The sequence below is a fragment of the Capsicum annuum genome, unplaced genomic scaffold (genome assembly GCF_002878395.1).
Source record: "Capsicum annuum cultivar UCD-10X-F1 unplaced genomic scaffold, UCD10Xv1.1 ctg82890, whole genome shotgun sequence".
NCBI lineage: Eukaryota > Viridiplantae > Streptophyta > Magnoliopsida > Solanales > Solanaceae > Capsicum > Capsicum annuum.
The window spans coordinates 30,480-48,279 of record NW_025893716.1 but is presented as its reverse complement, the minus strand read 5'-3'; the positions used below and the strand labels follow the sequence as shown (position 1 = coordinate 48,279).

The window sequence follows — 17,800 nt, the reverse complement described above, 5'->3', positions numbered from 1 at the left end:
ATTGGAAGCAATGTCCTCAGCTGCTCTGATTTGATGAGTGATTTCAATTTCTCAAAGTCACCACCTAGTCCCATTGAATAGGACAAGTGCCGACTTTGTTCCAACATATTAGATCCTTGGCATTCTTCCAACCTGACACAAAGTTTTGAAGATGCAATTTGGGCAAAATCATTGACAAGATCATGCATTAAGAATTTCCCTCCATCTCTTTCAGAAGACTCTGAGACCCTTTCGAACAACGATCTTGATCTCAACTCGTTAAAGTATTGATTACCAGAATGCAACTGTTGTACAAGACCATTAGCTCTTTGCACAGATGAATAACTTGCTCTTTGCAAATTTGGTAATCTTTGGGATATATAGCTCAATAATAAAAACATTGCTTCAAATGTGCGGGAAGATCATTGTAGCTCAACATCAACGCTGGTAATATACCATTCAAATTCTGCTCCCATATTTCACTTCTTAAAATGTCTTTCCACTCATCCACCTCTGATTTGCAGCGTAAAATACCAGCAACTGCCTTTAGAGCTAAAGGCAATCCTTTGCACTTGTCCGCAATTTGTTTTCCAACCTCCTCAAGTTTTGGATGTTCCTTGGGATCCCTGTTATCTAGAGAATGTCGTTTGAATAAAGCCCAAGAGGCTTCACTAGACAGAGTCCCCACGTTGACTGCCCCACTACCCATCGTCCGGGCAACATTCTCCTTACGTGTAGTTACAATGATCTTACTTCCCGCAGCTCCTTGTACAAAAAGACTTCTCAATTCATCCCACCTTTCGTAGTTGTCATTCCACATATCATCCAGAACAATGAGAAACCTTTTTCCATTTAGTTTTTCCTTCAATTTGGCTTGTAGCCAATTAAGATTATTGTCATCCTTTGAGTCAAATGAATCAATTTCTTGAAGTAACTCTTTTGATATTCTCAAAGCATCATATGGCTCAGACACACAGGTCTAAGCTTTCAATTCAAAATGATTTGTCACCATCTTATCGTTGTAGGCAGCTTTAGCAAGTGTTGTCTTGCCCAGGCCCCCCATTCCAACAATAGGGACAACAGTCAGTTTTTTTCCATTCGCATCATTAGACAATAAACAGTCAATCAATTGCTCTATTTCAATCTCCCTACCAAAGATTTCAGATTCATCAACCACAGAAGTTGATGGTGTTCAAATTTCTAATTTCTTACCCGAATCGAAATACTTCTGTAAGCCAAGGTCACCAATTTTCCTTTTCAACACCTCCAGTTTTTTAATGGTGCCTTCCAACTTCTCTTCTATGTTAAGAAAAAAATCATCACTCAAGCTCAGGTTGAGGTCGCTTACTTGCTGGTTACTTGTTTCTACAAGATTTTGATGCTGACCTTCCACCTGAAGCCTCAAAGCCTCATAATTGACTTCTTCCAAGAGGTTTTCAGCGCCGTCCACAGCACGCTGAAGCTTATTCAACCACTTCCTCACGAGTGGATCTGATGCCTGCTTATTCTCTGCATCACTTAGCACAATCGAAGGCCAAGCAAAATGTCCTCCAACTTCTCTGAAAGCCCAACATCATGCTTCTGTTTCTGAAACATCTTGAGCAGTTCACAATGAGGAGCAAGTCTATCAAAGAGAACATTCAAAGCTGAAGAGAGAAATGCACCAGCAACTGCTAAGCCAATATCCATTTTCTGAAATCTACAAAGCAAAACAAGGAATCACAAAAATGATTTTAAGAACTATATTTTATCTGTTGAATGCTAGAGTAATTTGCAATCAAGAATGATCAGTGAATTCTCTCCCTCTCTCTTTTTCTAGTGTTCTTACTTGTAATTGGTACAACATTAAGTTTGCTACTATTAATACAATCTACTATTACCAAAAAGTATGACTTTTCACACAACAACAAGACCAAGACTTCATAATAGAGTGGTTTCTTGACTATTCATCACTTAATTGAATAATTGAGGCAAGAGAGGAAGGGTACTTGTTGGGTGTAATAAGAGGGGGTCCAAGTGAGGGACTCAAAAATACACATCATGAATGTGTTTTAGAACATAAAATTTAGAAGACTATACACATCATTCATTTAAGACCACAAAATTTAAAAGACTCGATATATCATTAAGAAAAAAGACATAAAGCCCTCTCTAAATTTGTCTTGACTTATACAAAAAGACATTTAAACTATATAGGCAACCTATTACCCCACAAAAGTTATATAAACCATTGTAAATGGGTCATTTTGACCGATATTATCTCCAATTTTGGTCTAATGTTCAGCTGATTCCAACGTTTTTTAAATTAATTAATTAAACTAAATTAAATTTACATCTCCATCTTTCTCTTCATTATCAAACCTCCACTACCATTAATATTATATCAAAACAACTACCATTTTTCTTTTCATTATCAAACCTCCACTACCATTAATATTATATCAAAACAACCACCATTTTTCTTTTCATTATCAAAATTTCACCGACGAACGGACCCCAGACCAGTAACGACATCAACTTACCAACGACAACACCCAACAACAGTAACTCAATCTAAAAATAATTTTTGACATCAACTCTCCAACGACAGCACCCAACAAAAGTAACTCACTCCAAAAATAATTTTTTTAGTCGATGAAGTGGTATAGGTCGAGATTTTGATTTGGTATTTAATCGAGGTCATCGTTCATGGTTCGATTTTAAAACTTCAAGCTCAGATTTTGAGTCTGAATCTGATTTTAAATAGACACCCTGTATTTTCTTTCTTTCATATTAGGCATTTTTTATTCATGCATTTGTGAAATTTGAGGGAAAATTCATTTGTAGCGATTTGTAAAACGTAATACTTGACCTCTTGGTTTATAGGCATTGTGAAACTGATTTTGTTAAGAAGAGTAGTATGTCTTTTTCTCTTTAAGCTCCAAGGCTATTTTAATGGTGGAGTTGGAGAAGATGAGATTTTTAAAGAGAAAATGGGTTTTTAAAATAATTTTAAAAATTAATTACACATGGGAATTTTTAATTGGGGTTTGCAGTTAGATTTTTACATTCACGTGCCTAATTTACGTAAAATGCAAACACAAAGAATTGATCAAAATGACCCATTTATAAGATTTTAGCTCTTAATATGTTTGAATAGGTTTTAATCATTCAGATTTGGAATCAAGTCTTAATATCATTAATAGGTATTTGTGTGTTGAACAGATTTGGAATCAAGTCTTAATATCATTAATAGGTATTTGTGTGTTGAATAATATTCATCACCACTCTATCCACAATCAGCAGTCAGCACCACTACCACCATTATCAACCACCGCCCACCAACCACTTCCACCACCACAACTACCATTGATAATCAATATCACGACCAACCACTATTGTCAGCCCACCTCCATTATTCTAATTATATCCACCGCTACCGCCATCTACCACCTCCATTTTTCTAATTATATCCACCGCTACCGCCACCCCAACGCTAACCCTAATTCCAACGGCACCGCCATCATCAACAACTACCGACCAATTCCTACTACCGACCAACTCATCTATCACAACTAGCACACCGCTAACTGCCACTAATACACCATCAACCTCCACACATCTTTCAGCCACCACCATCATCATTGTCATCGATATCGCAACCTCTACCACCACTTCAACCACTACCATCACTACAATCTATTTCTACTAACGACCATTTAAACTATCACAGCTAATAGCGTCTTCAATTACCACCAACGCATCGTCAAACATCATACATTCATTTTTCAAACATCACAATCACCACCACCACTAACAGTCATTATAATACCAACCATCTCTGTCATCACAACTATTACCACCAATATTACTAGTCACTAACATCAATCACCACCACCACCACCTGTAAAAACCACACCAATATTACTAGTCACTAACATCAATCACCACCACCACCACCTGTAAAAACCATCTCCACTATCACTAGCAAACATAATATTTTTTTTCAATCAAATAATAATCCTGTTGAATTAAGTCAAATATTTTCTTAATATATAATTAATTTTTATTTAAATTATATTTTTATTATATATCCAAATAAATAAACTTTGTACATTCAGATATTGAAAAACAGTCTTAATATTTAGTTTTCAGATCTAAACACAATATTTTAATCATTCAGATAAACTACCAGTGTCATGTAAAGTTTAAAAAAAAGAACTACAATGTCTACTTATGTTTTAACTCAATAGCATTATTAAGTAAATATAGTGTTGTTCCGGTGGGTACAAAATCAGTATGTTCTCAATACATACTTCAAATTAAGTTAAAAAATAACTTTTCAAGAACTAAAATGAAGTTCAACACCTTCAAACATAAGTTTTGCAACCATGTGCTCTATTCCCAATATTGACTATTGGGTTATGGAAAAAGTTGTACCAAAAGTAATTGATAAAGTTCAATTGTCACCGATCAACCTACTAGAGAAACCTACCTTTCTTGACTATAAACCCAAACCTAATAATATCAATTGCAAGAGTGGGGTGCATGGGTTGGGGTGGGTGGAGGGAAGGAAAAAATTTAGATGTCATTTGGTAGGATGTATTAGAGAAAATAATACGTGCATTTGAATCCCTTGTTTGGTACTGCTTTCAATTTATGGTAGAGTGTATAAGATAAATGTTGTATAAGGTGTATTAGCAATGCATGTATTACTAATGCTAGTATTAGTTATACAAATATTATTTCTTATGCAGTGTTTAATTTGATGTATTAAAAATAATATAAATTTAAATATATTTTAGGTATAATACATAAATATGACCCTAAACTTGACACCAAATTATAACATTGACCTTAAAAGTGCACAAGTAGGCCCTTTAACTATACAAAACTTGAACAAATAAACCCTCCAATCCTACGTGGGAAAATGCGTGTATACACTCAACACCACGCATGTCGGAGTTAGAATTGAAGTGTTTTTTTGTTCAGCTTTTATATAGTTAAAGGGCCTACTTGTACACTGGCAAAGTTAAAGATCATAGTTATAATGTATCTTTATTATTAGATGACAGCATCTAAGTGGATGACTAATCCACGTAGGCGCAAGTTAGGTACACGCATATAAGTTGCAAAATCAGAGTGTTTATTTGTTCAGGTTTTGTATAGTTAAAGGGCCTACTTGTGCACTGTTAAAGTTTAAGCTCAGTGTTATAATTTGGTGTCAAGTTTAGGATCATATTTATGTATTATGACTAAATTTTATATAAAGATGTTCTTTTTACCAAATTATCCTTCTCTGTACATTCTCTTTTCAAGAGAAGCAAGTAGCGGCTGCTACGGTTGTAGACACAAGACCCCAATCTTTTCAATTTATAAGCGAGCAGCAACAGCTACTGTTTGTAGAAATGAAAATCCCAATTTTCACTTTTCTCTAAACCCCAAAAGCTTGGGAATGAAATTGACGGTATTTTGACTGAAATAAAGAATCAATCATACTGAAATATTTTGTTAATTGTAATGAATTTTATCATTTATAACTTGATGAAATGAAATGGTGCATAAAGCAAGAACAAGTTACCTACTTGTTATGTGTGATGTGTCAATTTCAAAATTGAGTCCCTAAAGCTGTAAGGGCAACATAAACATACTTTCAGTCTCAATATTGAAATCTCAAGTAGTTGTTCCTTGATAAAACAAAGCCAAAAATTGAAAATTGAATATACATTAGATGCAAAAGAAAGATCTTTTGATAAGATAAGATGCAAAGCAAAACAAAGGAACCACAAAAATGGTTTTAAGAATTTTGAGATTATAAATATTTCCATCTTCAGATATTTAACAACTATATTTTACCTTTTGAATGCTAAGAGTAATTTGCAAACAAGAATGATCTGTGATTTCTGTCCCTCACTCTTTTGTTAGTTTTCTCACTTGTATTTGGTACAACAATGTTTGCTACTAGTGTTTTTGTCTCAAAATAACCTTAGCTAATGGGAATACAAGGATGTTCAGGGTATACCAACTTAGTGCTTTAGCTAAAGTTTCTTAATAATAAAAGCAAAACTGTCTTCTTTCATCTTTTCAGAAAGTAAGTGAATAATTGAAGAGAAAGGAAAGTCATCTTTTGCTTTATGTCTATTCACTACCTTTTCTTTATGCACTTGTCCACATCTCATTGTAGTGCTTATTTGGGCCTACCATATCATGAATACGTTTTAGAATTCTGAAGAACTCGAATCTGTTTGTTTTTTCTTTTCTCTCCAGTATTATTTTTTCTATGTTCAACAATAACAATAGCAACACCCAAGTGAAATCTTGCAAGTGGGGTTTTGGAAGAGTAGAGTGTACGGGGGAGACCTTTCCATGAGGTCGTGGAGATAGAGAGATGTTTTTGAAAGATCCTCAGCTCAAGTACAAAGAAGAAGGAAATAGTATGAAGAAAACGTAACAACTAACAAGAGAAGTAGTCAAAGCCTACAAGAGAGGAACAAGAACAACAACAAAATAGTGCGATAATCGAAACACAATAAACAACCAATGACGATAGATATCAAAAGAAAGAACTAAAATAATATGGCTTGTATAACGACAAACAACAAGAAGCCTAAACCCTACAATTGTAGTGCTTAATTGGGCCTAATAATACACCTTACTCTTTTAATACAACAACATACCTAATACATAGTGAAATCCCACAAGTGAGGTCTGGACAATGTAAAGTATACGCAAAACTTATCACTATCTTAGTGAGGTAGAGAGGTTGTTTCCGAAAAACCCTCGCCTAAAGTGTAGAAAATTCAGGTTCAAAGCAGACGAAAACAGTAAAGAAATATAGCAACTAACAAGCAAATAGTGTGATAAAAATAATGCTAGCATAACAAATTTCAGCAGTATTAATATACCTCATTCAATACTATTTTTATTCAATAAATTTCTAATAAATTGATTTTATTCGTAGATAACTAATCTCGATACTATTATTTCATTCTCAAGCAGTTCAGTTCATTATCTCGATACTAATTACTAATCCTGAATCCTGATATAATTTATTCGTAAGCAAATAAGGAATAAGACATTACCAAAATCGGTTTTCCTTGCCAGCCAACTGTAAGAATCCATTGAGATGGTCCTCTAAACTCAAAAATCCTCTTCACCGGAACTTTGAAGAAGATGCCCGGAAATCTATTTTCCAGCGAAATAGAAAATTTTCCCGCGAAAGTTGCCCGTCAGTGACGACTGATTTGTATTATAACACTTACACGTGTGTATATATATTTAATTTTGCACTTATAAGAGGGTGTTTGAATTCGTTCATCTTTAAGTATTTTTGAGGAAATTTGGCTATTGAGCCTTTTAAGTTTTTAATTAGTAAAATGACCTATTTCTTTAAGTTTTCAATTAGCAAAATGACTTACTTTTATTTTCTCATTTATTGGACAACAATAGATTTGTCCAATTGATAATCGATCTATCTATATATCTATCGGACAGATAATAGATCTATCGGATTGATAATCAATTTGCCTATATATCTGTCCGAAAAGATAATAAATCTCTATATATCTGTCCGAAAAGATAATAAATCTATCTTAAAAATGGACCATATCACTAAATAAAAAAATTTATGGTTCATTTAATTAAAAAATAGACTTAAAAGGTCTATTTAACAGAGTCCTATACTTTTCGTTTTTAAGTATTTTTATTTTTGAATGTGTTTGGTACTATTTAATCATTGTTTGGTATTCGTTGAATTTTTTTTTCAAATTTATTCTTATGATTTGACAATCAATTAACTTTTAAAAAGATATTATTAAAGATAACTTTTTCTTTTTTTGGGGTAAAAATGAAAAGTTGTGTTAAATTTATGTCATTAATGCTTTTTCATTAATCTGTGTGCTAAAATCCAGCAATTCAAATTATATAACTAGTTTGATAGTGTATTAAAAAAATAATATATGCATTAGTCTTGTGTATTACTTGTACCTTGTTTGGTACATTTTTAGTTATACATTTCATTGTATATTGAGATGTATATTACTAATATCCCAAAATCTGTGACATTAGTAACGCGGTCAATCAAAATAGTGGTGGAGAAAACATGTTCTTTTCTCTTTGATGGTTTTTGCATGCTAAAGAAAGGAAACCATTGTTTTAGGTTAATTTAAATTGGGTAGTACGTAGTATCACAAAGATCAAACTCATTGTCGGTAGATTCTTGAACAATAAGACAACACATACATATCAAGGCTCATTAAGTTGATGCGATTATCAAAAATTTCAGCAGTACGAAGAAATAAAGACAAAGAATCATCACTTCATATACAAGTCTCACCCTACGTTGTAACTCCATTAGCTGAAAAAGACGTTGGATATCATCTGATAATAACCACCACCTTTAGAATTACTTTTACCCCTTTTGTTTCTTAGTAGACTATGCAATCACTCATATTTAAGAGATAATGGATACACTTGCATAACTATAGGCGATCGACTATATCTTACAAAACTGGCTTCATGTAAAACATGACCACCCTAATATAAATTTAGTTTTACTGAATCCTCACTCATCTTTATACAACAAAAAGATATATTTTACAACTTATTCAATAAAACAAGGAATTGAAAGAGAAAGAGTTAACTCAAACAAAACACGGAGAAAAAACTTATAGAGAGAAGAAAAATTATAGGAAGTCTCTGGTGGGCATAGCAACTTACAAGTCACTGGCCCACCTGCGACTTCTAAATTGTTGGGCCAAGGGTGTTTTGTCCCATTTGATTTTTTCCAACATTCATTGTCTCCTTTGATGTTTTTTTTCTTCAAAAATTAGCACTTTCAGCACCGAACTCTTACTCATAGCATGTTTGATTCAGCAACAGAACACTGAGAGCTGCTGCACATAATATAAAGACTTACTAGAATGACAGATTGTTGCTGAAAGAAGTGGTAATGATGCATCAACTTGAACCAAGCCATATGAATGTTGAACTTATACAAGTGGGGCTCTATTGGCCACCCACGACCTTGGCTTTTTAGAGAATCCCGTTCCTGTGTCATAAGACATATAGCTCGGTACTTTTGTATCCTTCCAACTTCGACTGTCTCCTTTATTCATCTAACTAAACTATTAGAGTGTGTTCTTGTTTTTTTGCATACACATGTAAGATGTGGTTCGTCTAACTCAACTATTCTAATACACGACTTTTGTGACTGCTATGACAGTATGGAGCAATAGGCCCTTTTTCTCTCTTCATTTTTACTCTATTTACCAACAGGCAATTTTGTGCACAAACACAATCTCTCATTGCCAACTAAACCTGATGAGAAGGGTGCACAGGCTTCATGAATACAGTAGACAGTCTACTGTATGCAGCTTTACCTTGCATTTCTGCCAGAGGCTGTTTCAACGGCTCGAACACATGGCAACAATTTTACTAGCTAATCTAAGACTCCCCTTCGATGCCAATCAAAAAGAAATGAAAAGAACAGTAGAATTTTGTGAACAGAAAAGATGTACTGTCTATTCAAAACTGAATTTATGCTATTATCACATTTGGCTGCATAGCCATTTATATAATTTGATGTTAATATCCTCATCTTTATCAACTTTTGGGCATAACCTCCAATTTCTGTGATGTACTCTCAGTCATATCCTTGTCACCTTCATGAAGACGGGATGGACATTTTTCGGTTATTCTCTTGAGGTTCAAGGCTACAAAATGAGGCTCAGGAACCAAGTAGAATCATTCTCCCAGAGAAAGTACTATTAACACATGTTACATTTGATTTTCCATCTAAAGAAGAAAGAATCATATAACCTGTTTAATTGACTCCTGATGCTATATACCATCCGTTTCGAGTAAATTACATTTTTGGCAAGAATCATATCAAGGTTATTGTGACACCCCAACTTAGGAAGGAGTCCCACATCGGCAAAACATACGAGGGATGTTGGGTATATAAGTGAGAAAGCCTTACTCCCTAGTGATGCGTATTAAAGCCGTGCGGGCCTGGGCCCAGAGCAGACAGTATAACCAGTGGGTTTGGGGAGTGGCAAGTGTATCTCGGGCCTGTATGGTTCGGGATGCCTGTCGCGGCCAGAGCCTCGGGCTGGGTCGTGATAGTTATGTACAAGAATCTTCACAAGGGACCCAACTTTTTGAGGCTTCCCAACATTTTCGTCATCGTATTGAAACCGTAAACTGGCATTTTTCCTTGGATACCAAGTGATGAAGCAAGACAGCAACAATGAAGTCTTATTTATTTCTGGAAAGTTATCAATAACAAAAATGCTACGCAGCGACTGGCAGCACCGAGAAGGATGAGTTTTAGTAAGGACGGGTACCAATGATCAAGCGCGTAGCCTTTTGTCCTTGGTACACATCTTTAGACACAATGGAGAAGGATTCAGCAGACCTAGCATTTGCAATTATAAATTCTTCCAAGGCCCACTTCGAATAGATATAATCTCCTACTATCGCAGTGAACTTACTGTCCTTGCTTGCTACAAGGGTCAAGACAATTGGTAGCAACACCGACCACTGAAAGACACATCAGTTTGTTAGTAGAGAATTGCGGCAATAGAGGATAACGTTTGGAGTTGATACGTATTGTAAGATCAAAGTACTGAGTACACACCAGTTGAGCTTGACCAGGTTCAAAGTAGATGGCAAGTGCATAAGCTATCCCAGTAACACAATATACGACACAAAGCAAGATGAGATAGTATCCAAAATTGAAGATCTTGGATTGTTGAAGAAGTAGAACAATAGTATTGATATGATCAATTTTATGCTTGGCCAGAAAGTATGCCAAACTGCTCGTGACAGATGCACTCTCTCTCCAGTAGTGTAATTTATCTAGAGAAAATGGTCATCCTACCTAATTGCTTACTCTGATCTATAGTCTTAACTGTATAAAAGGATATGTAAAAGGGCATCCCAATGCACTAAAGCTCCCGCTATGCGCGGGGTCCGGGGAAGGGCTGGACCGTAAGGGTCTGTTTTACGCAGCCTAACCTTACATTTTTGTAAGGGGCTGTTTCTACGACTTGAACCCGTGACCTCCTGGTCACATGACAGCAACTTTACCAGTTACTCCAAAGCTTCCTGTCATATAAAATAAAAAGTACAGGGGAGAAATCCTAAATATTTGCATATAGTACTGCAAGCACGAAATTATCACACACACACATATCTAAAACAAAAATTAGAAGGTATACAACTGAAAGGAGAGAAACCTATATGTACATATATATACGCATGCATCTTGAACAATAATTAGAAGGAATGCAAGGGAATAGTAGCAATACCACAGGGGCTTTCTGATTGGACAAGTCCGACCATGCCAAAAAGTTGAATCGAATGAGGTCCTTCTTCTGTACAACATTGGACTTGACATCTAACGACAGGTCCCCAGATTGATCGGAGGTAGCAGTTGCAGGACTTGCTCCATCGGTTGAAGATTCTAAAATTGGAGCATTTTTGGTCTGGTATGGATGAGAACTGTTAAAAACTAATGTTGACCACCATTCTATGAACCAATGAACCCGTTCTGAAAAAGAAAAGAAACACCACTCTCCTAATCATGAAAAAAAAACAAACAGAATTTATACAAAAATATATATAGTGGTTAGTAAAAACAAGCAATCTAACTGAGACAACAATTGGATGTTGTATAGCTCCCAAAATCCTGACAATGGAAATCTACTTATTTCCTAAAACTTCTGATTGTTATCTTTTCTACAGATTCTCCATGGAGCTTAAATTTAAAGATAGCTGTTTGATGATGAGCACAACATATTTATGTATAAATTCAAAGCATTAGTATAACGTTTACAGCCAACAATAACAAAACCTTGGACTGATAAAACAAATGACTAGTCTTTGTTCACTTACGCTTTGCTGTCAGACCACATTCGAGTGACTTTCTATTCAATAGAGAATTGCAGCAGAATTTTCCTTTCACCAATTGAGCTAAGAGTTGTAACAGCTTATATGTTGTTACCAAAATCCTGACAAAGAATAAAATTTGCTAAGTTGATATCCAATAATCATTAACAAAAACCTGAACGGTGCTGATGCTTTTAATTGTTAAATTTACTGGGATGAAAACATTTATATTTTTGATAGACTGGAAATAAACCTTGTGTTTTATACACCTTTGCATTCCATTATAGCTTTGCATTCGATAGAAGAACAAATCAACGCGAAGGGAGCCAAGCTACCAATTGACTTCTATTAATCAAGAATTGAAGGTGTCTCCATTGTTCAACCTCTAGAGACTAGCATAGTCTCAATACATCATGATACGCGTATTCATTTTATTAGCCTTAAGTTCATCTCTGGCTCAAATTGATTGCATGTTTCTGACCATTCATGATTTTCCTTTGCGATTCCATAAATTGACTGAAGTTTAAACAGAGACAAGATTAAACAACTCCTGCAATAACAATCGATCAACGACCAAATCAAGCTAATAGCCATTGACATAAAGATCCAAATACTGACGAAAGTGATGTTTTACCTATTGTGATAACGATCCAAATACTGACAAAAGCTCAGTGTTTTCTATCAGATGCAGTCGTACCAAGCTTGAAATCTAAGTTGCGCTGACTCTTCACTTCTGATGCCGCACTTGTGTTGGATTCTACAAAAATACACTACTTTGAGAGATCCAGCACGCATCGCAGACATTTTCGAAGAGTCCAATCAACATAGCTTGAAATAATGGAACCAGACATTCAAAGTGTTTTCCAATTTCTTTACTCAAGCTTGATGCAACTCTTTTCAAGGTCTTGGCTTCCTGATTGAGAAAGTGAGGTTGTATTTTCTGGAAGAAACGAAAAAATGCAGAACAAAGCGGAACAGCTTCCATGATGGCGAATCGTATTTTCGTCTGCAAAATTTGAGGGAGAACATAAGTTAACAGACAAGAAAAGAGAGTCTGCATTGAGCAATCAATTTTGTGGAGCAATTTATCTCAATTACTACCTAAACGAGATTTCTTTTTCATGTTTCAGTGCAAATATAAATATTTTATCTTGATCTGAAGATGCTTCCTCGGCTTTACAGAGGCAATAGATGCTACACCCTGGTCAAAATCATTACACAAATAAACAGAATTATTAACGAACAAGCAACGACAAGTAACCAAAAAAGCAAAAAACACTACAAAAATAGGATAACTTACATCTACCGGAGCACCACTCGTTTTAGTCATTACAGATACTCCCAATCAATATTTATGAGCAATTTTTGGCTAGCATACCCCCTTATCGAATTCTAGATGTGGTTGGAGCAACAGAAGCTCCACACTGCTCAATAAAGATTTTAAAAAGAGAGAGTTAACAAAAGAACAAAGGGAAGTAAACAAAAATAAAAGCTTCTGTGGGAAAAGAATAACTTACATTTGTGAGAGCACCATTCGGTTTAAATCATCAAAGGCATTCGCCATCAATATATATGGTGGAGATGTGAGCAATTTTTTGCCAGTACTCCCCCTTGTCAAATTCTAGTGGTGGTTTGAGCAAGGGGCATTTGTGAATAGATAGTTTACAGAGGGAAGAGGGCATCCCTTTTACTGGAAGGGATTGGAGATTAGGGCAATTTTAGATGGTCAGAACAGAGAGGGAGGAGAGAAACGCTGATTCGGAAGTGATTGGAGGTTAGGGCAATTGTGGATGCTCATCTTTGAGAGGGAAGAGGGAAACGCTGATTCCAGAAGGGATTGGAGATTAGGGCAATTGTAGAAATCCTCCAGAAACATGTTAGAAATCATCGTACTACTATCTGGTGCCTCCAATTTCAATTTCCGGCAATGATATATCCCTATTGTCTTCAAGGTACCCAGCAGAGTGCTAATACGCAAGGAGGTAAGAGAGTAGCAACCACTAATACATAATTCCTCAATCTGCTTCATTCCCTCAAGTGGGATGTAAACTGTTCAGCTTCATCAAAACAACTCCAGCCTTAGGAGAACTAGAAACTTCAGAACTTTTTAGACTTGAAAGTTGGATGGGTGTCTCCAAATTGAGTTCAGGACATCTTGAAATTCTCAATTTTGTCAGAGAACAAAGATTTTCAGGCAACTTCCTGATCAATTTGGGGCAATCTTCAATGGAAAGGTCCTGAAGTGCAGGAAACTCTCCGTTCCCTAGTACGTGCCACTGCTTCCACTCAGGCATCTCTGCAAATTCAAGCTTCTCAAGAGAGTTAAAAGGCTTTTTGGAGGGCAGACTACCGTAGAATTCTTCCGTCACCTCTGTTATTCGATGCATCTTTCTAATGGAAAGGAATTTCAAACAAGGAAGTTGTACTAGCAGCTTAAGAAACGAATGATCAGCTAGCCAATTTGGAAATTGTATCCCTCTATATCCGGAGATTTGGAGTTCTTTTATGTTTGTGTGTGGGTGCAGCTCAGCAAGTATGTCTCTTTCAGTTTGTGAATTTTGAGCAATACTTCCACTCCACTTCAAAGATAACTTCTCAACTTGTTCCTTTTCCCCCATCTTCGCCTTCTGAGCTTCCCTTCTATCAACCACATTTTCCAACTCTAAAACTGATAGAGATCCGTACAAGTAAGATGCTTCACCCAAATCTTCCATTCTCCCACCACCTAGAAGAGACTTGGCTCCAACTAGCACTTGGAGGCTTTTCAACTTGTGCAGATGTAGCGGCATCTTCAAGCGAGAAGTGTTGCTAATGTCAAGATGACACAGGTTGATCAAATTTTCCATCTGCGGAGGTAGCACCTCAAGATATGTACAAGATGAAAGGAGAAGCATCTCCAAGCTATACAGTACACAAATGGAATCTGGCAACTTTTGAATCTTTGTCCGAGAAAGGTCCAAAAGTCTCAGGATCTTTAATTTGATAAACAAAGCATCCGGAAAGTCCACAATCACATAACGTGACAATGATAATGCCCTTAAAGATGTTAGCCTTGGCAGTATGTTATGCAGCACCCTCTTGCTTAGCGTAGGGCGCATAAGGTGCTCGATTTGTATTCGAAGCAATGTCCTCAGCTGTTCTGACTTAGAGAGCGGTTTCAATTTCTCAAAGTCGCCACCTTCTCCCATTGAATATGACATATGCCAACTTTGTTCCAACATATTAGGTCCTTGGCACTCTTCCAACCTGACACAAAGTTTTGAAGATGCAAATTGGGCCAAATCATTGACAAGATCATGCATTAAGAATTTCCCTCCATCTCTTTCAGAAGATTCTGGGACCCTTTCAAGCAATGATCTTGATCTCAACTCTTTAAAATATTGGTTACCAGAACGCAACTGTTGTACAAGACCATTAGCAATCCACAGATGAATAACTTGCTCTTTGCAAAATTGATAATCTTTAGGATATATAGCACAGAAAGCAAAACACTGCCTCAAATGTGCCGGAAGATCATTGTAGCTCAACATCAATGCTGGTAATAAACCATTCAGACGACGTGGCAACTCCCATATTTCACTTCTTAAAACGTCTGTCCACTCATCCACCTCTGATTTGGAGCGTAAAAAACCAGCAAGTGTCTTTAGAGCTAAAGGCAATCCTTTGCACTTGTCTGCAATTTGTTTTCCAACCTCTTCAAGTTCTGGATATTCCTTCGGAGGATCCCTAAATGAATGTCATCTGAATAAAGCCCAAGAGGCTTCATCAGAAAGAGTCCCCAGGTTGATTTCCCCACTACCCATCATCAAGGCAACACTCGCTTTACGTGTCATCACAATGATCTTACTTCCAATACCTCCTTGAACAAAAATATTCCTCAATTCATCCCACTCGTTGTAGTTGTCATTCCACACATTATCCATAACAATGAGAAACCTTTTTCCATTAAGTATTTCCTTTAATTTAACTTGCATCTGATTAAGATTATTGTCTTCCTTTGAGTCAAGTGAGCCAATTTCTTGAAGTAACCCTTTTGATATCCTGAATGCATCATATGTCTCAGACACACAGATCCAAGCTTTCAAACGAAAATGACCTTTCACCTTCATTGTAAACTGCTTTAGATAGTGTTGTCTTACCCATGCCTCCCATTCCAACAATAGGGACAACAGTCAGATTTTTTTCACTTGCCTCCTTAGATGTTAAACGGTCAATCAATACCTCTATTTCATTCTTCCTACCAGAGACATCAGATTCATCAACCAAAGAAGTTGACCGTGTTCTAGTTTCTCGTGTACCCGAAACAAAATGCTCCTTTAAGCCAAGGCGACCAATTTTCTTTTCCAACTCCTCCAATTTTTTAATGGTGTCTTTCAACTTCTCTTCTATGTTAAGAAAAAAATCATCACTCAAGCTCAGGTTGAGGTCACTTACTTGCTGGTTACTTGTTTCTGCCAGATTTTGATGCTTACCTTCCACCTTAAGCCTCAAAGCCTCATAATTGACTTCTTTCAAGAGGTTTTCAGCGCCGTCCACAGCAATCTGAAGCTTATTCAACCACTTTTTCACGCGTTGATCTGATGCCTGCTTATTCTCTGCATCACGTAGCACAATCTGAATATCGAGCAAAATGTCCTCCAACTTCTCTAAAAGCCCGTTATCATGCTTATGATTCTGAAACATCTTGAGAAGATCACCATGAGGAGCAAGCCTATCAAAGAGAACATTAAGAAATGCACCACCAACTGCACTACTAACTGTCACACCCCAGTCACCATTAGAAAATTCTTTTCAAAAACCATTTGACTCTTTAAACTGGTTTGGGAACAGAGATTCCGGCTAAGGAATTCTGTTGACCGAGGGGAAGGTGTTAGGCACCTCTCGATCCCGTGGTTCAACCACGGTCGTTTGGTAGAGTGTATCGACTATTTTTTTGGCACTAAGAAATGTATAAACCACACAAAAAGCACGCAAAATAATCAAACAAAAAAAAACAATCCGAAATGTAAAGTCCAATCAAATTATTACAACCCGGAATAAAAAGGGACTGAAAGTAAACCTATGCTAATCCTAAACTAATCCTCTACGCGACGCCTCGGGCCTTCACCACGAACGTCCTCCGGGTACATGAGACCTTGGGGCATTCCCCGGTGAATAAATATATACAAATACTTCGGGGCATTCCCCGGTGAATAAATATATACAAATACTTCGGGGCATTCCCCGGCCAAATTATACAATTGAATTTTTTTTTCGTACGATAAAGTAAAACGAACCATTCACGCACATATTCAAATATTCCAATAAATCGTTATTTCTAGATTTGACTACCCGGCCTACATTTGCCTATCCAAGTTCAACATATCACAGTTCTATCATGTTTAACATTATCCATGCATCAAAATTAATCAACATTCATTTTAGCAATTTTTAATTCCCACCCCCAATTTTATTTTAACACAAAATTTCTACAATCACGATTACTATTTCAACAATCCATAATCACTATAAACTCAATATTCATCATTCACGTCACACACAATCGTAACCAACGAAATCAACAACCAATCAATACAAACAGTTATTCATCACCAACGAAGATCAAACCACACACGAATATCCAATTCGAAATACGAAACATCGCAGATAATAAAATAGATGAGAGAAAGTGTAAAGTTGGACCTCGATTGAAGCTTTTATTGTGCCAAAATATGTGATCAAAAGACAAATCGAATCCAAAACTTCGATTTGAACCTTGATAACCAACAACTCCAAACTCGATATCGAATTCTACCAGACAGATTTGGAAAACAACGAAAAGCCTCACAATGAATGACCCGCAAACCCGAATAGAAATCAAAAACAACCCAAGAGCTCAAATTCGAAACCCCAAATCACCGATTTCCAACTAACCTTGTATGAATCTCAACGGAATTGGAGTAACTGTCAT

At 36.3% G+C, this 17,800-nt stretch overlaps 2 pseudogenes; both read right to left on the bottom strand.

Annotated features, from left to right (window-relative positions):
• Nucleotides 1-11: 11 nt before the first annotated feature.
• Nucleotides 12-5,967, bottom strand: LOC107854785 (annotated as a pseudogene).
• A 3,536-nt stretch (nucleotides 5,968-9,503) lies between these two features.
• LOC107854788 lies at nucleotides 9,504-17,800 on the bottom strand (annotated as a pseudogene).